Source organism: Adiantum capillus-veneris, chromosome 15 (genome assembly GCF_014529385.1).
Source record: "Adiantum capillus-veneris isolate H3 chromosome 15, ASM1452938v2, whole genome shotgun sequence".
In the NCBI taxonomy this organism is placed as follows: domain Eukaryota; kingdom Viridiplantae; phylum Streptophyta; class Polypodiopsida; order Polypodiales; family Pteridaceae; genus Adiantum; species Adiantum capillus-veneris.
Genome location: NC_140945.1, coordinates 105,225,138 through 105,251,578, shown reverse-complemented (window position 1 = coordinate 105,251,578; position 26,441 = coordinate 105,225,138).

The window sequence follows — 26,441 nt, the reverse complement described above, 5'->3', positions numbered from 1 at the left end:
CAGCCGCAAGAGGGCTAAGAGATTTACAAGAACCACCACTCTATTCACAGTATCAAGGCGAGAGTAAGCCAAAAGCTCAAGAGTCGACAAAGCCCAGCAGACAACCCATAGAACGAGTTAGAAGAGATGAACCACCTCTTGCAAGCACCATAAGAAATTATGGCTTAGGGGCACCTCTGGGAGAGGAACCCTCCCACTACCGAAGGCCAAAGGAGTTATATCGAGTAGGACGAGGAGAACCAATGATGAGATTTGTAGACCATCGTAGAATTAGACCTTCTTAGGTGCAAAAATGGGTAAACAAGAAATACACGGGAAACAGAGATCCAAGGGATCATGTATCAGCCTTTGTGCATGTAATTAGAGCTGAAGAAGTGTTGGACTTCCCTACTCAATTTGCAGGGTTTGGGCTTACCCTAAAAGAGAATGCCGCTAATTGGTTTCACTCTGTGGAGCGTAGAGATTTTGAGTCTATGGAGGAGGTTTTTGACGAGTTTATTGAGGAATTCTCACAAAGAGGGATATCTCATAATACAGTCTCACAAATCCATAAATTCAAACAGAAAGAAGGAGAATCTGTACGAAAGGCAACCCTACGACTAAAAAGATATGTGAAGTTCTTCCCTGTGGAAGAACTGCCAACTCAGTCCAGACTTATGCTTATATTTATTCAAGGACTAAGGAACGCAGATCTCCAGAAGGACTTATATATGAAGAGGAGCACGACGTTAAATGAGTTAACTAAGGAGGCTCTTTACCTTGTAGACAATTGTGCGGTCTACAAGGAGGGTGAATTCAAGGATCTTGATGACGATTCATCCTCACAACAAAGTGGAAGCAAGTCCGCTAAGATAGCACCGAAAGGAGAAGTAACTGTAAGCCAGGAGCAGCTTGTGGAGTAAGTGATAAAAAAAATTAATATGTATGCCAAGCCTCAGGCTAAGCAGCCAAAGTGGTGTGCTATTGAACAAAAATGGACAAACCATGTGACGGAGGAATGTTATTATAACAAGGGATTTGTGAGAGAGCGACCTTATGCTCCCCAAGCTTAGGTAGAATCTCCTCAACTTCCACCGATGCCGAGCTATCAAGCACGTAACCTACCAAGACCTGTAGGTGTTGAAAGACCATAACCAATATTGTAGAACCAACCACCCCTACGAGGATTACGACCGGTCGGCATAAGATACACACCAACGGTAAATGAACCAGAAGAGAAGGCTTTGGTACCTATGCATGCATATTACGAAGATTCCAATGGATATGCAACAAATCCTGTCTATTATCCACCAGAAGAACCCCCAATGCGAGAACCTTGGAGCATGATTGGAAGTACAGGACCACCAACAACTACACAGGTAGCAGGAGAAGGAAGATACAGGTTGGATGAATGAACACTGTTGTTCATAGCCAACGGAGGCATGGGCGGGTAGAGGCATGCATACCAATAAAGAGGAGCTCAAGGAGCACCTCAACAGCCTAAGGGACCCTGCTACAAGTGTGGCGGAGACCATTGGCTAAGAGACTGTCCTTATGATGAAATCATTAGAGTCAACACGTATTGCACCAAGTGTGGAATTAATCACTTGATTCCTGATTGCCCTAAGAACTCGAGAAAAGGAGCAAAAACTACTTTGAACATGCTGGAAGTAGTGCCTTCCAGCGGAGGGTCAAAAAACGAGACAGTAATAACTATTCAGGAAGTAAAACGAGCACAAGCTCAACAAATGACAAACGAACCCATAATTAAAGAGCCAAAGACCAATGCCCCAAGTGCAGAAATGAAAAATCATAGAAGCACTTGGAAAGCTAGAAAGGTGCGTATGAAAGCCAGGAAGGAACGAGAGCAAACGGCTCTAGCTGAGTAGCTGAAACACACAAAGGATAGATTAGAGCGGTTAGAGGATCTAACTAGTTTAAGTTCATATGCTGCTACAACCAAAGGAGCCAAGGAAGTAAAGGAACCCCGAAGTGTAGGATCAGGAGGATGAGTGCAGGTAGAAAAAGTAAATAAGCAGTTGGACAAACTTTTAAAAGCATACGAAGCTAGACTCAAAAACAACCAAAACCAAGAGCAAAGATGGATGACTTATCCATATGCAGAAATACAAAAACAGAGGTTGGAAATGTGTCGAAAGATGATTGAAACAACCCAATCCTTGATAGAAAATCCGCTTGGTAAACCTGCAATTTGGCACGAGGTACCAACTCCAACCCCTATCAAACCAACTCTAGAGAAATAAGCAGACACGAAGGAGAGACTCACAACTGCCTCTGAGTCTAGGAGAGAACCTATCATAGTGCCCAATACAACAAATGAGACAATTGATGGTTTCCAGCCTAAAACATTGGTAGAAATGGGTAAGGATTGTAACAGTCTAGATGACATGTGGAAGAAAATCTGGGAAGCAAATGAAGCTAGCAGGGTGAACCACCAAATAAATAGCATGAGAAAGGAGAAAAATGAGATCTTACCTCCCATTGAAGAGTTTGAGGCAAGATCACAAATGAACTTTGATATGCATTCACAAGGGGGAGACCAAGGTTCAATTAGTTCGGGGCACATCCAACAAGACTCGCTAAAAACTCTACCCTCCTACCTAGGGGAGTATGAAGCTAAGTCTGAGGTGAGAGTAATCCCATCTCAAAGACTTTCTCCTAACAGAGTAATGGATTCACAAGGGTTGATTGAGTTATTGTCCACACCTGTGGCATGAACAATCACGCTAGCCAAACTCCTAGGTTACGACCAAACATGTGGACCACCGTAGGCAAATTCTTAGAAACATTTGGAGTAAAAGACCCTACCTCGAAGCTTCAAGAAGGGATTAGAGAATTGGACAAGCCTCAACTAAACACTAGGTCAGTACCTCTAAACAAGGTTGGATAATATTTTGAGGGAGAAGATGGAAATACCACACTACCAATAGAATTTCAAGGAGTAGTATCCAAATCTATTCTTGACAGTGGAGCGGGAGTCGCTATCGCCACCAAAGAAATCTAGAAAAAATGGGAAAAATCGGCTTTGAGAGCTACCAGAATGAAATTGCAACTGGCAGATGGGTTCATGGAAAAGCCTCTAGGACTTTTAGAAAAAGTAATTGTCACCTCTTGCGGAATCAAGTAGAGCATACATTTGCAATAGTTGATTTCGACAAAAAGAACAATTACGACATCATCTTGGGAAGACCATTCATGAGACAATTAAAGATGGTCCAGGATTGGGGTTACGACCACATATACCTCAGATATGGGGAGACTACAACCAAAATATACCTAAAAGACCATAGTTACAAGGATGTGAACCCGACACTAGTGGAAGAGTTTGATTCAGCTACATTGGCAGGGTCTGAACTCCTAGCATGGTTAGGGCAGAAAAAAGAGCTATGGATGTGCGGAGCTTCACATTGTGGGAGCTTAAAAAGGGAGGAATACATCTTAGAAATATCTATTGAAGGCAAGGATTACATTCCGGAACCTTTTTCCAAAGATGCCTTAGAACCTATGGAATGGGAACACAGACTAGCAACATTGGATCTGTACAATTACAGACAACCCAACGACAAAATTTTGTGATAAAGATGGCTATGATGTGCTACCCTATTACATGGTAAACCTTATACCAGCAGGAGATGAGTGTGTAGACTCACCAAAAAAAGAAGAGTTTTATGACTCCTCTGAGCATCTGAAACTAAGTCACGATGCAGATAATTAGTGTTCAGACAGCTCGAGCGAGAGTACGGAAACAACTACGAATATCAAGTTTTATGATTTTGCAAATCAATACCCTAGAAGCCACGAACGTTATAGGAAAAAAAGAACATTAGAGAGAAACTGATGCCCAGGATAAAAGATAAAACTCACTATCTAATGCTTGTCAAGGAAAAGGATTTTGTAAAAGACCAAATATCAGGAAGATTCTCAAGAGTTCGAAGGGAAAGGACACATGAGGAAATAAAACAAGCACGGAAGACTAAAACAAAAACAAAATCAAGAAAATCTCAACAATCAAAACAGGAAAAGACAAAAGATCCAGAGTCGACCAAAATGGAGCATAAAAAGAAATACCAAGAACTAAAACGGTCGTTACGAGAGGTATGGACTATTGAGGGAGAAAGTGATGGTTCAAAAAAAAGAAACATGAATGTACCATCCCACTATCAAAAATTCACCATCCAAGACAGAAAAATCATAATGACACCACCAATAAAAGAAAGAATAAACCAACAATCTTACGATGGGCCGGAAAATGCAAAACGGATAGACCTTGCTATGCCAGGCAAAGAGCCTCAGCCTATCTATATAGCAACTGATTTAGAGCCTGAAGAAGAAGAAAGGCTAACACAACTTCTCAAGAAGTATAAATGTGTGTTTTCATGGTCCTACAAAGACCTCAAGGGAGTTGATCCCTCGATATGCCAACATACAATTCCTTTAAAATCAGATGCCAAACCTAGCAAACAACGTCCTTACACATATAATGACACATTCGCTAAACGAATCAAAGAAGAGATTGACAATCTGATGGATGCTGAATTCATCTATGAAATTGAGCATACAGATTGGGTGTCACCCATTGTGGTTATCCCCAAAAAGAACAGAAAGTTGCATGTGTGTGTGTGTGTGTAAACCTCAAAAAAGTGAACGCAGCCACAATAAGGGATATTTATCCCTTGCCGATTACAGAACATGTGTTTGAGAGGGTGGCAGGAAAATGGGCCTATTCCTTTTTAGATGGGTTTTTGGGGTATAACCAATTGGAAATTGCAATAGAGGATCAACACAAAAGAGCATTTTCCACAGAGTGGGGGATATATGTGTATAGAGTTATGCCTTTTGGCCTAACCAATGCCCCAGCTACATTCCAAAGGTTAATGACTCATGCATTGAAAGAATACCTGAGAATATTCTTAGAAATATATATGGATGATCTTTGTGTCCACTCTCTTATATAAGAAGAACATATTGACCATTTACAAAAGGTATTTGAGAAGTGCAGAACATATCGAATTTGTCTCAACCCGAAAAAGTGTATTTTTATGGTAAGGCAAGGCCGCATCTTAGGACATATTGTCTCAAAAAATGGCATAACCACTGATCTGGACCAAATTAGAGTCATAGCAGACTTGCCCGGTCCTACTAATGCCAAACAAGTACAATCCTTCATGGGACACTACGGATATTATCGAAGATTCATATATATGTATGCGGTCATTGCACAACCACTATATCGCTTATTAGTCAGTTTTGACTGGACTGAGGAGTGTGAAATTTCATTCTAAAAGCTTAAAGAAAACCTTGTATCAGCACTTGTACTTAAAGCACCAGATTGGAAAAAGATATTCCATGTGCACATTGATGCATCTGCATATGCAATTGGGAGTATTCTGGCTCAACCTGGAGACGGAACAATGGATTTCCCAGTTTGTTATGCGAGCGGACAGCTAAATAGTGTAGAAAAGAATTGCACCACCATTGAAAGAGAGGGATTAGGAATGATTTATACTGTAAAGAAATTTTGGCATTACTTGCTTACAAAAAAATTTGTGTTCTTCACAAATCATCAAGCTCTTTTGTATCTAGTAAATAAACCATGCAATACTGGGAGAATTGTACGATGGTTTATTATATTGCTAGAGTTTGGGAGAACAACCACGGAACTTCCAACCATGTTCACTACAAAAATAAGACAACATAAACCACACTGAGTAGATCAAGGTTAGCAACACACGAAAAACAAGTATGGGTACGAAAGGATAGAGGGGACCTGGCATACAAACCACAATACAACGGCAGAAGTCAACAGAAGAACACAATTAAACCAACAAGCAAGGGAATAAAAAAGATATGATCCCGAAGAGAATGCTAAGTAACCACTTAAATGCGACACGCATTTGGATCCTCAAACCAAAGCAATAGGAACTCCCTTCAGTACAAGCAACACCAGCAGCCAGACACACACTACATATGAGACCGGCAAACCGATCTATGTGGGTGTCGATCAGCAGAACAACAATGACGACCAAGGATGAGGCAATAAACCTACAAAAGCCTCCACAATAAAACTCCAAAGGGAAATTAACAGAGAACAAGATTATAGATACAACGGAAATGACACTTCCATCCACCGAAACAACCACGGCCATATCGACAGTAGTGGCAACCCAAGCAACTTTTGCAAAAAAGACGATCAAACAAAGAGTTGTAGAGTTACAACTTTTACTTGCAAAGAAAATCCGCCAACCAAATCAACAACAAACAAGAAACCTCGACGTCGAATGCCAATAAGCATATTGCTTATTTCCTCCTCTCGCACAACATTAATTTTTCCATGCATTGACTGAGTATGCATCAGATAGGGCCACATTACAACACCGCGCATTAGCACAATTTTTAACCCATGCACTGCACATACCCCGAGGCAATACCTTGTCGTCCGGGAGGACTCCGACTAGGAGGGGGGGAGGCATTCTCAATGCGGACCGAATGAAGCTGAAAAGAGAAAAAAAGGGCATGTTTTTCGACTATTTTGAAGGGTTTTGGTTTGATTGAAAAATTTTCTAGACTAACCTAAGTACATATGCCCTTATACGTCACAAATCTACAAGTATATGGGACCAAACACAAAATTAAGCCTCTAGGTGTGTGTGTATATATGTAAAAATAGCAAATTTTTGGGCAAAATATTGGTAAAACGGAGAAATCCGGCCATAAAAATTGCATGTGAGTGTACAGAGTGTTTTGCGGTGATGTTTTTGAGTTATTGTGATTTTTGGGGATTTTTTGGGTTTATTTTGCTATTTTATTTTTAATTTTACTAACTATCGGCAGAAAAACTTCAAAAATACAAAAAGCAGGTGAAATATGGTCGTAATGAAAAACAAAAAATATGGGGATAATCAGTGACTATAGGACAACCTATGGTACAATGGGGGTGCAACTATGTGAATGGAGTGGGAGGCATATTTTGGCTAGATTTTGATCGAAACATCAAATTTCTCAAAAACTGGGCAAACGGAGTCCAAATCAAGAACTTTTCGAGCCTAAACCGCATCTCGTAAGAATTTAGGAGCACATGTCAAATTTCATAGAAAGTGGTCTGGGGACCCCCATTATAAGATTTTTTCACTTCACTTAGAGCTTATTTCTACTATTTCTTTCTTGAGAGAGCTCTAGCCACCTAGAACGAACCGGACTTCCAGCTGCTTCTACGATGCGCACGACCACCCAACAGGCTCTAGATATGAGAGGTAGGCTTAGCACCTTGAGCTTTTCGCGTATGTTTGATGTTTTATCGCGAAAACTAGTGTAGGGTTCACACGGGGAACGGACAGTAGAGACCTACGGGTAGAGGTAGCCACCTAACGGCTAACCCAATAGCAATAAGGCTTCATAGGGGGTTTACCCTAGCATAGGAGACCATTGTTGAATGCACAGAGGCGAAAAAAAAGCATTGAGAAAAACCCTGGCACCACAAGCCCTGCAAGAGGCCACCAAGTGGAAAATCGGTGGAAAGTCGCCCAAATACTACCAAAACTCATGGGTAGGAGCATCTCGACATGCTCTACAACGCTATATAGCCCACATGGCCATAAGGCAACCTGAAGCGGGACTAAGCTTCAGAAACGGCATCGGACACACAAAGCATCAACTGACTCTCACGGTCAAACCGGATGTCCATTTGCCACCAAACCTCAGCAGCGGCTTGCCTAGACCATCAACAACCAAGTCCTATGGTGGTAGACCACCACAAGTCATTGCCGGCATGCAAACGCAACCACGGGCGCTTCCAGAGCGACAAATCTCCAAATGGAGCTCCGACAAAGTCAAAGCCAACAAAAACCATATGGCAAGGTTTCCCAAGGAACCATGAGGCTATGGAGACTAACATCAAGAAATTTCATCGCCAAAAAGCAGCCCAAGAGTCAGAAAATGACCCAGAGGCTCTGAAAGCCAAACAGGGAGTTTCTATCTATCTATTTGACTTTTTTTATTGAAATAAGGCTTAAAGGGGACTCACGGGGCTAAGGGCATATACTAGTAACACTTCTTCCAAAAGAATTCCTCAAGAGACATCCTACGCGTAGGATGTCTCAAGGCCATGTTTGGGCATCCAACTCAATATCTCACCTCATACACAGCTTCTACATAGCTTATACATGTTAGCCATCAAGTTTCATCACATTTGGACAAGAGTTGACCTCATATGCATTAAAAAAATGGAAAGTCAGAGCATAGAGGCAATAAAGGGTCATACACCTACCAAAACTTGTCCAAATCACATGAAACTTGCACAATATACTCATTATCACATTACCAAGCTAACTGTGGAGTCAAATATGAAAAATAGTGCAATAGACATCCTACGCTAGGATGTCTAAATGTCCTATTTGACCTCCAGCTAGTGTTTTTGAGTTCCACAATTCTTTATAACATCTTCACAAGCTCATATATCAAATTTCAAGCCAGACCCATCACATTTGGCCCCCAAAACCTCAAAGATGCACTTTTCTGAGCCTAAAAACACTAAACATGCTCCTAACAATATCCAAATCAAAATCTAAGAACATGGCCATGTTCTACATGCAAAGGGCTACCCACATAACCAAAATCAAGTCATTCTGAGATAAGAGACATCCTACGCGTAGGATGTCTCCAGGGTCATATTGACCTTCTGTGCAGGAATTGACATCATGGGAGTCTTTTACATGGTATAAGAAACCTATATATCAAATTTCAATCCAATTGAATATCGTTTGCCCATCCATATAGGACATCCTACCCATTTTGTGAGCCAAAAGCCTAAATCTGCTCAAAATTGCACTTTTTTGATGTCCAAACCAAATTCTAAGTATATAGCCATGTTGCACAGGTCAAGGGCCACAAGCATGTCAAGTTTCATCAAAATCACAGGAAGTAGACATACTACGCGTAGGATGTCTACATGCTTATTTTTAAGCCAAAAACCTACTGTGGGCACATGCATGGCTTCCCTAGTCCCTTTTGAGTTCTTATTTCAATTTTCAAGTCATTTGGGTAGTTAGAACTCAGTTTACTAGAAAATCTGTGAAAAAACGCTAACTTTGGATTACTGAGTACAACAGGATCCATGGCAGCCACAAAGTTTCCTACAAAGAAGAAGAGGATGGATATCAAGGACTACTTAGAAGAAGTGGAGCCTTTTGTTATCCTAGAGGGAACCGTGAAGCCCACAAGCACTTGGATTCAAGATGACCTACTAGAAGCCAATGATTTGAGAATCTACCAAGGAGTGTTTAACACTAGGTTGGTAATGGGACACTTTTATGTCCTGTTAAGTGACCATTTTCCTTGAATTATGTCAAGAGTTTCAAAATTGATTTTGAGGTTCTATCTATCTAGAAAGTTGTCTCATGAGTTGAAAAAAACTCGACATTTTTTTGGAATATCAATTCCATCTTTAACATTGTCCTTGCACAACATTTCACAACCTAAACTGTGTGAAAAAAAGGGTCCTGTTTTTGGCTTTTTTCACCTTTTTGCAACTATACCACTCTAGAATTCATGTTTGTGAGGTCTATAATGCTAGAGAACTATCTTAAGTAGTCCTCAACATGTCCTGATGCTTCTAGGGAGAAATAAATATTAAAGTTTTAAGTTATGACCAAATTACAAAAATTGTCAAATCCTATTTTTTAGCCAATTTTAGCTCTTCTATGATTTTTTTGGTCGATTTCATGATATCCAAATGCATTTTTTATTTTCTATGTCACATATTGTAACATAAAGCTAATATTCCTTGAGTTTTGGGGCACCTAATACCCTATTTTGCATAGTACACAACGATGGTTGATTTTTTCAATTATAGAAGAAAACAAAACATTCTAGTATATCAAGCATAGCTTTTTCAATATTGTTAGTTTCATGGATTTTGTAGGTAGTAACCATATCTAGTCATAAGGATCAAATTTGGCTAGATATTGAATAGTTTCTATGGATTCTACAACTCATAATGTTGAACCCAGTTTTTTCATGTTTGCTGTATTTAACACTTCATCTTTGTCCCCAAGATTCCCTTTGGTAAGAAATGTATTATTATTTTGACATGCTCCATGGCTCCTTATGAACATAAAGGACAATAGGGAACTAAGAAAACATGCATATATAATTTGTATTGAGCGTGGCTATAGAAACTTTGATGATAGGTTTGCAGAATGATAAAAATTCAACTTTTTTGTATCTATTTATTTTGGCAAAACAAAAAATAGTGAGTGAGAAGCAACCATATTTTCTTATCACCAACCCATTGAAGTTAACTAGCGAATTTATCTCAAGTCCTACAAAAAGCCCTAATCTTAATTTTATGCAACAAAACGTAAGAAATGACTATTTTGATGAAAATGCATTGGTTCATCAACTTTGGAGGCTTGGTGTGACCAAAAGATGAGAACTTTTACAAGTTTCTTATTTTTTCCATGTGTAGTAGGCCTTGAACTATAACCTCATGAAAGGATTTTACAAAATGAGTGGATCTACTATGGTTTTGGAGGTTTTTTTCAAAACCCTGAAAGGACACTTTTATGTCCTCTTAGGTTACCAACCTAGTGTTAAAGATCCGGAGGGAAATGCAGTGGAGATACCCATGATCCCTCAAGAGCTCAATGAATTTGTCAGGAGCAAGATGGGGTACTACTTGGAGAAACTGGATCTACACAATTACTTTGAAGCCTTGCCAGCGGGGATTGATGTTAAAAGAGTGTGGGAATTTGTCACCACAATCAAAGAGGACGGCATAGCTAGAGTTACAGATCTGCAAGGCAAGCCTAATAAGATGATTGTCATCATAGAGAAGGTGGTGACAGTAGCACTTGACCTCTCTAACAAAGGAGATAGTGTGACTAAAAGGCGGGATGACATTAAGGTCTACTCAGAGAAGAAAAATAACTATACATTTGAAGATATTGCAAACCTGAAGGTGGCCATCATGAGCCAATTATACAATCAATACTTCCACATGTGTACCAAGCGGCCACAGAAATACAGGATGCCACCTGGAGCTATTGCCACCACTTTCATTTGGGCAATGCAGAAGAGCCGCCCGAGGGAGATAAACTATGTTGCTTATATTCACTACAACCTTGTGAGAATGGGGACCAAAAATCCCACTTATATTGTGCCTGGTGAGTTGATAACCAAAGTCATCTATAAATCATTGGATGCCAAGGGAAATTGGCCTCTACCTCCCTCCCAAAATGATTTGGCTCAAGCTGAAGGAAGACAAAGAAGAAGAGCCTCCTAAGGCTCCAAGGGTAGCCACAAGGTTGAAGCGCCATTTAGAGATAGTTCCAGAAGAGCCTCCACAACCCAAGAAGGGGAAGAAAGCATCTATAGGTGCCAGTAAAGGAAAAAAAGTCACAGAAAGCAGCAAGACTGGAAAGACTAATGGAGAGTTTCAGAGCTGAGAGGATGCCAAAAGGGGATCTGAGCGAATTATGGAATCCCTCACTTGAGGCTATGTCTGGATCTTCTCGAAGGACTAAAAGGGATCGCTTTGAAGTTTATATACAGAATTTTGAGATCTTAGATGCTACAGCTGAGAATATCCCAAACATACCTTTTACCGAAGAAGAAGATGATGAAGTGAGGCGGCAGCTGCTAGAAGAGTAGGAAAGGAAAGAAAGAGAGAGGAAAACAAAAGTTGACTGGGATTTCAAAAAGAAACCATCAACCCCGCCATCAAGCCGAGAGTCAAGTCCTCCACCATCACCACCTCTTCCTAGTCCTCCTCAACCCCGACAAACTGAGGAGTTGAACAAATCTGATGGGCAACAAGACTCCAAGGAAGAGGAGAACAAAGAGAAAGAGAAGAAGGAAGAAATTGGACCAAAAGAGGAGAAGCAAGATCTAGAAGCAAAAAAACTATCGAATATTCCTTGATCTACTAGCTGCTGGATACTCTCGAGAAGAGGAAACTCATACAACTTTTCAGTTGTCTAGCACTAGGCCCAAAGAATATATGATGAGCCCTTAATTGATGGAGTTGAAGGAAATGGCCACAGATACAATGGATTTAAAGCCACAAGCCAATGATTGGGATGAGGTGATGCAAATACTCCCTGGGCTCATAGCAAGGGCTATGGCCACTGAGATTGAGTATGATAATCTCAAAGCAAATGAATTTCAAATCAAAGCCGAGGTGGACTCGCTGCAAAAGCAGCACCAAGAGAACACACAGAAGCAATTTGCAAGCTGCAAGATGATCTGGACGTGGCACTAAAAAGATGCCAAGAGGTGGAAAGTCACAGTCAGGCAATAGACCAAAAGCTTCAAAGAGAAAATGAGGAGTATAAGAAAATCAGCAAATCACTGACGAATGATGAGAAAGAAAGGGACAACTTGACACTCCAGCTTGCTGATGAGTCCAAAGAAGTGGAGACTTTGAGGAATGCTAAGGAAAAAGCTAAGCTAGAATATGAGGCTAGCCAGGACGAAGTTATAGAGCTGGAAGATAAAAAAAAAGTGGAAGATCAGACAATCCAGAGGCTAAGGGCATCTCCGGGTAGAGTTAGAGCCGCGGCCTCAACTAGCACTTCTTCAGAGAAGGATATGTATGAAGAACAGATAAAGGAACTCCAAAAGTAGTTGACACTAGACAAGAGACAACGATTGATGCTGGCCAAGGGCTCCCTAGTGATGCAAAGCCATTTGGAGGATGAGAACAAGGCCATGAAAGATGAGCTAGCAACCTTGAAAAAGAAGATTGACGAGGATCTCAAGAATATGAAAACTGAAAATGAAGACCAAGAAGAAGCTAGAAGAGGCTGAGAAAGCCAATGCTAAATTGAACCACCTTTTAGTGACCATGGGGGATCAAGATGAACAGGAAAAGAAAGCATATCAAAAGCAGATTGATGAGCTAAAAGGCCAACAACAGACTGAAGAGACACACTTGAGCACAGGGCCAACAGCTATGGAAGGAATTGATATAGACAATGTGTCAGATCCAGTGGACACAACAATGCAAGAGGACATCCTTGTGGGATCATCCCAAGAGCCCCGGGATGACACAAGAAGAAGAGAACAATCTACAAAAGGCAATAGAAGCGGCCATAAAAGACACCGCCAAAGAAGCAATGCAGTGGGAGCAGAGGATATTGAAGTCTATGACCATTCAGAAATTAGATGAAAATGTCGTTCGACATGAATGGCTACAACCCTCTCTCCCATATCCTCTTCTCAAGTATGAAGCTGCTACACTAAACAAGAGGATTAAAGAGGAGCCGATAGTGCCACTATACAAAGAAGATATCACCAAACCAGAAGGTGTTAAGTTTATTGTGGACTCTCAGCCAAAATGGAGGAAGGCATGGCTAACTAAATACCCACAGTATTTAGTACATCTAGTAGAGGCGCAGACCTAGAAAGAACAAGAACTGTTGAAGAAAAGCCACCCCACGTGGCTCAACTACCCAAAGTTGCCAAGCTTGAAGGCAGGTGAGAGAATGAGTAAGAAATACATGGTGAAAACCCTAACAGGCGCCATTAAATTGTACACTGGCTCGCCTAACCTCTCTTGCATTATGCTCAGGAAGATATGTAAAACCCTTCTAGCAGTTTTTGAGATATTTAAACCTGGATAGGCAACATACAACATATTTTTCTTCCAAGATAAATATAGATGTGCGTATGAATTGTCTGCTCAACCTTCCCATGAGGTGATACGTGCCCTCTACCAGCGCATAATGTTTTTGCCCTCATACAATCTCCAGGCCTTTGAAAAAGCCTTATACACCGGTTTCTTCACCATCGATACAGATATATTTGGCCCTACATTACTGGACCAGCATGCACGATATGAGTCCATTCTGAAGATGCGCGAAAGCCTCCACTGAAGAAGCACTTCTATTGTCATGTCAGGGACAACATAATCTAGGAGGGGGGGAGTGTTAGCGGCTGGACACACTCAACGAAGGATGATTGCCTGGCGGGATACTAATTTTCTTTGTAATCATTCCTTAATTGAGAAGAAACCATCATTTCACCTTTGTAAATAGTGGGGCTTGGAGAAGCTTCCAAATTGTATCCCATTTTTGACATTTAGACTTAGTAAATGATCAAATTGGAACATTAGGGTTTGAGATTGTAAGGTATTTATACCACTTTTGACTGTAATGCAAAAAACCTTTTTGTCATTTTTCATAAGTTGTCTGTGTGAGTTGAGTGTACTCTTTGTACGAGAGAGAGTGAGAGTTTATCTTCACGCTACGTGCACACTGGTGGTCGGAATCAAGTGCGGAGAAGTGCAGCGTGTTGCCCCCGAAGAGAGCTACGTGCCAACACCTACATTGCAGGTGTACGACCCAGCTTTGCGAGATCGATCCACGAGCTATATCTGGTGATTTGGTGAGCATACATTGTCCATTTTTGCATTTCAGCATATCCACGTGTTTGCAATGACTAGAGCTACACATTAGGCACTTTAGTTTTCAAAAATGATGACCTGCAAAAACTTGTCAGACATCCTACGTGATTCTGCACGGGGTGTTTAGGGTTGGGGTTTTGGGTCACCGACCTTAGGGAGAGCGACCTATTGGTGTTATTAGGATTTCCTTCAAGTTCCGTAGCGTTTCGAGAACGTTTGATGGGTATTTGGCTCTTGAAAGCATTGTAGGAAATCTCGTCTTGTGTACTCTCGAAGGCTGTAACTTAGACATTGGGTAGAGATGTCTATAGGAAGTAGTCAATAGTCGGTCAAGTGTAGGTTGACACACTATCTTGCTTCCACGCGCGTGCGGGTCGAGCTTCATCCTTAGCTGACAAATCTTGTTAGGTAAGTTCTCACTGTGCTGACGTCCTTTGCGGCGTATCCGCCAACACCTCTCTCTATCTCTCTTTAGATTTGAGAATATGCTCAATTATGTTAATCAATTGACAATGATTATTTTAGTTGTAAACAAGGGTAGCTGGGTCCAGACGAGGCTGGAGGAAGAAAGGCTTTAGGCTGCAGGTCTACCACCGCCTCGTCTAAACGGTGTTGGAGGAAGAAGAGTGAAAAACTGAGAGAGGTGGAGAGAGTCCAATAGCTCTTTCAAGGGGGGGGTGCTGGAAGAAAAATGGCGGGCCCAGAGGAAGGTGATATCTACTGCAGCAAATAGGCTTTTGACATGCAACTTAAACGCCCCTATGGAAAGCATTTTCGCCGTAATGTCTGGATCGGGCCTTATATCCCCCGCCTCCTTCTCCCTCCTCTTTCTCTTTCTCTCTCTCTCTTTCTTTCTTCATTTTTATATTTGAAAATTATATACAATACTCTTTAATTTTTATTGAGAGGAGGGAAACACCAAAATTTGAAGAGGGGGGGGGGGAGGGGGGACTTAATCTAGAATTGAAAGTTTAGGCGCAAAATTTGGGCAACGGATATAACGACAGTAATGGGCGCCGTAATAACAATGGTAATAATAGTGGTAATAACAGCGGCGGATACAGTCACGGTAATACTTTCAACAAACCCCCCCCCCCCCGCCGCCCTCCTCTCTCTTGTTTCTCTCATTGCATTTACACCTTCTCTCTACAAAACACGGTAAAACAGTGCGGTAAACACTTGGAGATTTTCATGGTTATGTTTTGTAGACCTCTTATCTTGATTTAGTGAAGAAGAAGTACAGTCTCTTTTCCTCCATGTGTGTGTGTGTGTGTGTGCACGTGCGCGTGCTTGCAAGAGCTCAAGATCTCTCTCTCTCTCTCTCTCTCCTTGTCTATCTCTTCACATGGTATCAGAGCCCAGTTGCGTCTGAGGAGCAAGCAGGAGTAGCAAAGGAAACGGTCTCAAGATTCCCACGAGCCATCGTCACAACAATCTTTGATTGAGGTGCTTCCTTTTGGAGAGTGTATGTCTCAGGGTTCTGTAGAGTGCAGTTGAATTTCCATTTTTGACGCGTTTTGACCCCCAATCCGGAGCCAAAGTGTGCACACATGTAGAAACGCAAAGGTTTAGTATTCTGTGGATCTACATTTGGGAGGTGCAAAAAGCTTTGATTTGATTTCAGTGTTCAAAGAAATTGTTTAGGAGTGTGGAACAGGTGTATACACACATGCTGTGGTTATAGATGGTAACTGCCTATTTTCAGTCGGCTGCTCAAAGACTTGGTGTAGGGTTTGAAACATGTCGTCCAACCATGATGGACTTAAAAGATTGTCAGTGAGAAGCTCAACACGAACAATTTCCATGCTTGGAATTTTAGAATGAACAATTTTATTATGGATAAAAGTTATTGGGACTACATTGATAAAGAGCATGAGACAGCACCAACGTTACAAGAGGAAGGTTAAGTGCTGCACAGATAAAGATGTTTAGAGATTGGAACTAGGGAGCTCAGAATGTCATGTACTGGCTTTTTGTGAGTGTGTACGACATTATGATTGGACATATACAAGATGCTCACACTCTGGAGGAGGCTTGGGACACCCTGCTGGCATTGGATGTGACCAACACAAAGGCAAGGAAGCTGCAATTGAAGATTGGGCTGAATATAGTGCATAAGAAAAATATATCTATCAATGACTATTTGTTGAAGATAAAGACATATGTGCGTCGCTGGCATCCATTGGTGTTACAGTTGATGATGATGACAGAGTTGAACTTGTGTGTATGCGAGGCTTAGATCCAGAGTATAAGAAACTCAAGACTGGTATCCATCTTTGAGAGAACATTCCCTTGTTTACAAATTTGGTGTCCTTATTGATTGTAGAAGAAAAGGAGCTTGAGGAAGACTTGTGTATGCACAAAAGAAACAATTATGAACAGGTCCTTTTCAACAACAGAGGAAGAGGAAGAGGATGTGATAAATTTCATGGAGTAGGCCGTGGAAGAGGAAACTACCAAACACAACATTAAAATAACAATCAAGGTCATCACACAGGTGGTCGAGGAAATGTCTAAGGCAGGGGGAGTTCAAGAGGTTGTGGAAATGTGCAACGCAATAATGCAGGTCAACACAAAAATGCAGTATCTTGAGGTTGTGGAAGACATGGTCACTGTGAACATGACTGTCAAGACAGAAGGCATCAAAACAACTATGTAAATACCAAAAAAAATGTAGATGAGCTTGAGAGGCTATTTGTGGTGCAACACATGCTGAATACCATGTCTACAAATGTGGTAAAATCTAGTAACAATGTCTAATATGTGGATTCTGGTGCATCAAATCACATGACCAGTCATGGTGAATGGTTCAAGGAAATGCATACTTTACAAAGTCTTGGTTATGTAGAAACTAGATGATATTGCACATCCCATTATGGATACTAGAAATGTGTCATTGTCTATGACAGATGGTAAAGTGAAGTACTTGGCTGATGTACTGCATGATTCAATATTGGTTTCCGTTGGGCAAATGGTTGAACACGTTTTGCATGTCAGGTTTAACTCTGATGGTCTATTTGTCACAGGCCATATAAGAAGTATTGGAAGGCTGGTTGCAGAAGGAAAGAAAGTGGGTAGAATGTTTATGTAAATTTGCCCGAGCTAAATGCTGCCATGTTTGCACAGGGTGCAAGAGCTGTTGCAGATATTGAGATTTGGCACAAGCGTATTGGTCAAGTAAATTTGCAAAGACTGAAAATGATGCAAACTAAAGAGATGGTTACATGTTTTCCAACATTTAAAGTTGCTTAAATGCAAAAAGTCTGTGAAGCCTGTAACTTTGGAAAGCAAACAGAAGCATTTTTTTTCTTATGATAAGCTAGCATGAATGCATTAGATGTTACCATATACATGTGGTAGTGATGTGTGTGAACACACTAGGACCGACGGGGCATTTTTTCCCTCTTTAGGAGGTTTTTTCCCCCGTGCATTGTATATACGCCCATCACTCTAGGGCTATCTATCTTTCCATTGCATACTAAGTAACACACTCTCTATTGTGTGCCTTGAGCTTCCTTCGTCTTCTCCAAGCTGTGTGTGTTTCTCTGCAACCCTAATTCCAACAATTGGTATCAGAGCAGGTCACGTCCTCCCGGGCTTAGTCGCCAGCTACTCCAGCACACGCCTGCTCACTTTCTCCGATTTCAGTGAGCTTTGGCGAGCGTTCACAGGTCGACCATTTCCACTACGGGCAGTACTGCACAGGCTATTTCGTCATTTTGTGCAGATTTTCTGTCAGTGCCGTTTTCTGCATAACAGGTGCCTTATAGTCTTCTACGGTTTGTGCTATATAGCACAAGTTGTTCCCGCTCCATTTCTCCTATTTTCGGGCAGTTTTCACATCAGGTGCAGCATTGACCATGGCTGACAACAACAACACAGATGTGTTCAAGATGTTTGCTGCTGAGGACAGGTTGGATGGGGACAACTACCCTATGTGGGCTTATATGATGCAACATGTTCTTGTGTCAAAAGGTGTCTGGAACATTGTGCAGGGCATTGATGTACGTCCTGGTTCTGAAGATGTAGGCGATGTTGAGGATGTGGTCTTGCTGCAAGGATTGCAGCTGTTAGAGTTGTTTTGCCTACGGCAGAACAAGCTCGTTGGGATGTTAAGGATGCGCAGGCTCATGCATTGATTGCGTTGTCTGTGAAGCGCACCATTATTCCTCACATCCGTTCAGCAAAATCTGCAAAACAGGCTTGGGATATTCTAGCAGGTCTTTATGCAAGCCGCAATGAGGCTAAAATTGCTTTGCTGCGTAAAGAGCTAGAGTCGAAGATTATGCATGAGGAAGATGATATGGACACTTTCCTTGCTAGTGTCAAGGATATCAATGAGCAACTCATTTCTGCAGGTGAAGTCATTTCGGACAGTTCCCTTGTGCAGACTGTTCTTGATGCCTTACCAGATTCCTACCAGACTTTTGCTAGTACTTGGAGACTGATGACCCAAGGAAATCCTGAAGTTGTCAAGTTTGATGCATTATGCACATTGCTGTTGCAAGAGTCACTTTCTAGAAAAAACAGGACTAGGCAGCGTGCAGTTGAATAGGCTTTTATTGCTTCTCAAAGAAATGGTGGTAACAGTAATGCAGCCACTTCTTATGGTTCTGCTGTGAGTGGAAAAAATTCTGTTCCTAATGCTTCTGGTGGCAGCACTTCGTCTGGCAATTCTGGTGATAAGGCCAAAAAGAAGATGCGTTGCCATTACTGTAAAGCCAATGATCACTTGATCAAGTCGTGTCCTAAGTTGAAGGCCAAAGAGGCTAAGAAGAAAGAGGGTGGTTCCACTGCAAATGCTGGTTCCACTACAAATGCAGCCATTGTTGAGTCTTCTGTGAAAGGAGATTGTGATGCTGATGTTGATGCAGAATGGGCTTTTAGCGCAGAGTGCACTTACAATCCTGCTGTCCATGATGCATGCTTGTAGGTTGCTGCAGATTCACATGTGTGGTATTTCGACAGTGGTGCTACAAAGCACATTACCTCACATCGTGAATTGTTTACCTCTCTCGAGTCTGTCCCTCATGGGAATTCAGTCACTTGTGCCAACAACGCCTCTTATCCAGTTCAGGGAGTTGGAAAGATTGTGCTCACTGCTGCTAATGGCAGTTCCTTCACACTTGTTGATGCACTTTATGTACCTGGGATCAAGAAGAATCTCTTATCTGTATCCTCACTTGCTAGACTTGGACTTGTAGTCAAATTTGTGGATGACAGATGTACAGTTCATGATCTCAATTTTGGTGATGAAATTGTTGCATCTGGGCTTTTGTGCCGTGGGCTGTATAAGCTCACTTTGTATGACAAGTGTGGAAAAAATTTTGCAAATGCTGTTGTAGATTCAAGGGCTATTTCAGATGCAAAACTTTGGCATGCACGTTTTGGTCATCTGAATTTTGCCAGTTTGCTGCGTTTGCAGAAATCTGATATGGTTGCTTCTTTGCCGCCTCTTGAAGCACCTGTCAAACATGTTTGTGAAGGCTGTATTCTGGGTAAAATGCAGCATTCTAAGTTTCCAAAGGATGGTTCAGTTAGGGCCACATGCAGGTTGCAGCTTGTGCATAGTGATGTTTGTGGGCCCATGCAAACTCCGTCCTTGGGAAATTACCTGTACTTCGTGACTTTCATTGATGATTACTCCAGGCATGCATGGGTATTTCCGCTTAAAGCGAAGTCCGAAGTTTTTATGTGCTTCAAACTATTTTTGGCTATGACTGAAAATGTCTCAAAATGTACTATGGGCACCCTCCGTTCCGATCGAGGGGGGGAGTATATGTCTCATGAATTTAATGCATTTCTGGCTAGTTGTGGGATAAAACACCAATGTACAGTGCCTTATACACCTCAGCAAAATGGTGTTGCTGAGAGGAAAAATAGGTCACTAACGGAAATGGCACGATGTATGGTCAAAAGTCAAGCTTTGCCGCATTCTTTTTGGCTTGAGGCCATCATGTGTGCCACTTATGTACTTAACAGGTGTCCTACAAAAGCTTTGCAATCTATTACTCCATATGAAGCATGGCATGATAGAAAACCTTCTATTGAGCACATGCGTGTTTTTGGCTATTTGGCATATGCTTTGGTGCCACAAGTGCAGCGCAGAAAATTGGATGATAAGGCTGTCAAATGTATTTTTGTTGGTTATAGTGCTGAAAGCAAAGGTTACAGGTTGTATCATCCGCAAACAAAACGTATTCTGGTTTCACGGGATGTAGTGTTTGTGGAAGACTCTGTTCAGCCCTTGCTGCCATGTACTAGAGACAGTAATGTAAGCTCACAGGACATTTATGACACTTTGTTGCCTCTTTTCAGTGGTGGAAATACAAATATAAGTTCCAATGAGGCAAATGTACAGCCTATGGGGGTTTCTGAAAATGTTTTAGAACAGCCTATTACTGATGCAGATGTACTTGATGAGGAAAGGGCTGAAAATGAGCAGGCTAGAGGTATGCCAAAATGGCTGGTGCACACTTTGCGTGACAGTAAATTGGATGCACCTTTATCTAGTCGTACTCGTTCAGGCTCTCACCATGCATCTTATGCATCAGATTGTTATGCTTTGGCTGTGTCTAGTTTACATGATGTTGAGGAGCCTCTGTCTTTTGATGAAGCACAGAATTCAGAAAATTGGATTGCAGCCATGAAATCAGAATATGATGCACTTATAGAGAATGACACATGGAATTTATGTGATTTGCCTCCTGGCAAAAAGGCCATTGGTACGAAGTGGGTTTACAAGTTGAAATGCAAGCCGGATGGTGAGATCGATCGCCGTAAGGCTCGACTTGTTGCAAAGGGTTATGCACAACAAAAAGGCATAGATTATGAAGAGACTTTTGCTCCCACTTGTCGTATGACTACTGTGCGTTTTCTATGTGCATTGGCAGCTTATTTTGGTTGGGATGTACATCAATCAGACATTGTTACTGCTTTCTTGAATGGTGACATATTTGAGGAAGTTTATGTAACGCAGCCTCGCGGTTTTGTCATAAAAGGACAAGAGGACAAAGTGTGCAAATGTAAGAAGGCTTTGTATGGGTTGAAGCAATCTCCTCGTGCTTGGTATGAGAAAGCTAACACTCATTTGGTTAAACGAGGCTTTCGTAACAGTCCAACAGAAAGCACATTGTATGTAAAGCGTGAGGATGATGTATTTCTCATTGTGGTTCTTTATGTTGGTGATTTGCTGATCACTGGACCAAATGAGAGACATATTGCTGAATCTAAGGCTGATTTGAATGCTACTTTCAAGATGAAAGATTTGGGGCTGTTGCATCATTACTTGGGTATACAGTTTAAGCAGTGTGATGGTGGTTTTGCCTTGTGTCAGAACAGTTACATAGAGACATTGCTATGTAAGTTTGGACTTGAGGATTGCAAACCTACTGCCACTCCCATGGAAACAGGTTTGAAGTTGAGTCTACATGATGCTGGCGATCCTGCTGATGTCACTCTTTACCAAACTGCTGTTGGCTGCCTCATTTATGTATGCAACACGAGGCCAGATATTCAGTTTGCAGTCTCGCAGGTGAGCAGATTTATGCATAGCCCAGGGTCTAAGCATTGGCAGGCTGTCAAGAGGATTTTCCGCTACCTTAGTGGAACTTTACATCTTGGCTTGTTTTATCCCAAGGGGGGATCATTGCCGCCAGACTTACATGCTTTTTCGGACTCAAATTGGGCTGGTTGTTTTGACACGCGAGTGTCCACAAGTGGTTTTTGTTTCATGCTTGGTAGTTCATGTATATCATGGTTGAGCAAGAAGCAACCTACTGTGGCCACTTCGAGTTGTGAGGCTGAGTACAGGGCAGTCTTCACAGCTACGGTTGAGTGTGTATGGCTCAGACGCCTTATGGCTGACTTGGGTGTTGGACAGGACACTGCCAACACTATCTACACTGACAGTCAGAGCGCATTGGCAGTTGCGAGTAACCCAGTTTTTCATGCTCGCACAAAGCACATTGAGGTGCATTACCACTATGTTAGGGAGAGGCTCTCAGCAGGAGAGATCAGCTTGGCTTATGTGCCAACACAGGACAACCTTGCAGATCTTTTCACAAAGGCATTGTCTCGTGAGAAGCTTGAAGCTTTCCGCAAAGCTTTGGGCTTACTCCCCTTTGTGGACTGATCCTGTCCTCAGGGCATGGCACTTCCCTTTACTCATGTGCCAGCTCTCGTTCACCGCATCACTCCAGGGGGGATTTGTTACCATATACATGTGGTAGTGATGTGTGTGAACACACTAGGACCGTCGGGGCATTTTTTCCCTCTTTAGGAGGTTTTTTCCCCCGTGCATTGTATATACGCCCATCACTCTAGGGCTATCTATCTTTCCATTGCACACTAAGTAACACACTCTCTATTGTGTGCCTTGAGCTTCCTTCGTCTTCTCCAAGCTATGTGTGTTTCTCTGCAACCCTAATTCCAACATTAGATTTAGTGTATACAGATGTTTGGGGTCCAAAAAATACTACATATATGGGTGGATGTAGATATTATGTGAGCTTCATTGATGACCGTATGAGGAAGGTATGGGTCTACTTCATGAAGCAGAAAAGTGAGGTGTTTATGCACTTTCATCGTTTTAAGGTTATGGCTGAGACTGAGGAACATGTAAAGTACGTGAGGCCAAATAGCGGGGGAGAATACTTCTCTAATGAATCCAATAGGTTTTTAAAAAAGCATGGAATTCAGAGACAGTTTTCATGCAGGTATACTCCGCAGCAATATGGTGTTTCTCAACAGAAGAACATGCACATTGCAATAGTGGTTAGAGCACTGATGAATGAAAATAATATGCCTCATTATTATTGGGAGGAGGCTATTGCTACAACTGTGTACATTACAAAAATGACTCCTACTGCTACAATGCATGATATGACACCGGAGGAGAAGTTTTGTGGTGAGAAACCAAATGTATCACATTTTAAGGTGTTTGGATGTATTGCTTATGTGTATGTTCTAGATGAGCTAAGAAGTAAGCTTGATTTGAAAGCAAAAAAATGTGTATTGATTGGCTATTCCCTTGAGCAGAAAGGGTACAAGTGTTACAATCCTATCACGCGTAAGGTGAGGGTGAGTAAGGACATTGTTTTTTATGAAATGGTGAGTATGTATGTTGATGTAAAAGATGATTTGGTGGCTGATGTAAAAGAGAATGTGGCTACAAAAAATACAAGTGTGTAGTCACAAGTCTTGAGTGGGCCGCAAGGGTCACCTAGTGCAGGTCATGGCGAGAATCCGTGGAGTGGCAGGCTGCGTGAAAGAGTGAACCCTGCTAACTCTATCTTCAAATGTATTAAGAAAAGGGAAGGAAAAAGTTGATGATGCCCCTAAGCTACCAAATTTGAGTGTCGGTCATGATGATGGTGATAGCAGTGGTTTTAAGTTTAGATGAGGAGTTTGGCATACCCTCTGTAAAGACTCTTGGTGCAAGAAGGGAGCAAAGAACCTGGAAGTTATCCTGGACCACATAGGCTGGAAAGAGTAAGAAATCATTTGCAGAGATTGACTGATGACAATTATGTGGCTCATCATTGTGCATTTATGGAGAAAATTATAGAGGAGGTATAACCCACATGTTTTGAGGATGCTGTCAAAGATGAAAAATGGGGGCAAGCTATTGATGAAAGATGGATGTACTTGATGCAAATGGAACATGGGAATTGGTGCCATTATCAAAGGGAAAGAAGGAAATTCGATGTAAGTGGGTTTAAAAAATAAATAATAATGTTGGTGGGAGTGTGAGTTGGTATAAGGATAGGCTTATGGCCAAAGGTTATACATAGACTTATGGGATTGATTACAAGGAGACGTTCAGCCCCGTAGCCAAGATGGCTAGTATTTGTGTGTTTATTGCAGTGGTTGTCGCGTTAATATGGGTGTTAAAACAAATGGATGTAAAGAATGCATTTTTGAGTGGAGACTTGGAGGAAACCGTATATATGGAGCAGCCACAAGGTTACACAAATATGAGGTTATGTGACCTTGTATGTAGGCTAAAGAAAGCATTATATGGGCTGAAGCAAGGACCTAGAGCTTGGTATGAGAGGATTATGACATTCCTCATTTAATTGCGGTTTGAAATGTCTAATGTTGATCTTTCATTGTATGTGCACAAAAATGAGGTAGGAATTGTGGTGATATGCTTATATGTGGATGATTTGATAGTTGGAGGAGATAATTTTACTGAAGTGGAGGGCATACAAGCTCTACTTATGCAGGAATTTGACATGAAAGATTTAGAAGACTTGTGATACTTCTTGGGCATTGAAACTATTTGCACAGAAGAGAGTCATTAGGAAGAGAATGGAGTCTAGGAGGGCCTCTATATTTGGCAGTTTAAGTGAGTCAAACCTTTAGTATTAAGAAAGGTTTAAGTGAGTCAAACCTTTAGTATTAAGAAAGCAATCAAAGACAACTTTAGAATTCAAACAAGTAAAACGGCTAGTTTATTTGAATACAAATTTCCCCCCCAAAACAAAATTTAAAGTCTAGCGGGAAAAAGTATATCATGTAACATATCTATGGAAAGAGCTCGGTGTGTAGAATCTAGATCTGAAATGTCCGCTCAAATTGGAGATCATATATAGTATTTATGGAAGGCTGAAAATCATAAATTTATCCTCCCCATTTTTTGGGGAAAAAGTGCATCCTTTGACTACTCTTACACCTGTCTTACACACCCACCATTCTTGCACACATGGCATGTATCTATTCGTCTAAATGTTAATAACCTCCATAATGTCATGGCAAATAAAGAGGCCCTCCTAGACTCCATCCTCTTCCTAATACGTATGGCTATCACAAAGACAATATGCTTTGGATATATATAAAAGGTATGGTATGGATGATTTAAGCTAATTGCAATACCTTTATATCAAAATTTGAAGTTGGAAAATGATGTAGATCAAGTGCTTGAGAATGCTACTATGTACAAGCAGATAGTGGGCACCTTGGTCTACTTAACTATCTCACGTCCAGACTTAACTACACATTTGGATTGGTGAGTCAGTTTATGCAGTCTCCCAGGAATCCACACTTGAATGTGGTGAGGTGCACTTTGTGCTATGTCAGTGATACTTTGGATTATGTACTTTTTATGGGGCTGATGTGGAGTTGCAGCTCTATGGGTACACAGATGCGGTTTGGGCTGGTCGTGTATAAAATTATAGGTCTACTAGTGGATTCATGTTCTCACTTGGGAGTGATGCTATCACATGGATCAGCAAGAAGTAGCCTAAAATTTCTCTTTTGAGTACAAAGGTAGAGTATAGGAGTGCTGCAATTGCCGCATGTGAGGTAGCATGGCAGGGCTTCCTACCTTACGACTTTCAAGGACAGGTACAGAGACCGGTTGTCATCTACTGTGACAACCTTAGTAGCATACAATTGGAACGAAGCCCAATGTCTCATGCTAGGAAAAATCAGATCGAGGTGCACTACCACTTCATCAAAGAAAGGGCCTTAGCAGGTGACATCGACCTTGTGTACGTTTTTGGGTTGTGTGTGGTTTAGCTGGGAAGGTGCGGAACCTATGGCTGTGAGAGATCACAAACACTTTGCAAAAAGTGTTTATGAAGAATCACCAACCCTTTCCTAAATATGGTTTAAAGACTAGGAGCGTTTGTGACAGCACACAAACCCTCTTTTCCATCGTGCTTGGAATCTACTTTTTTTCGTAGTCAAGATTATGATGAAAAGATCGCCAAATCCATTCAATTTTACTTAAAAATGTAAATTGAAAACACTAAAGTTTCAGCCATGAAACCTCAATGCTCATAAAAGCACAAATCCCAATCAAAACACAAACCTCTTTCATGGAATCATGTAGCCTCGCCCCCAATTACATAGTCGTAACATCAAATACTTGTTGAAAGGAACACACAAGCTTCCACCTTCATGGTGACCAAATTCTGATTTTGCAAAGATTCTAAACTGAATCCCACACACCATTTTGATAATGGAAAACCCTAGTTCACTCCCTCACAAGCTCAGATACAAGATTGCAAAGAGACAAGACTCCACTACACAT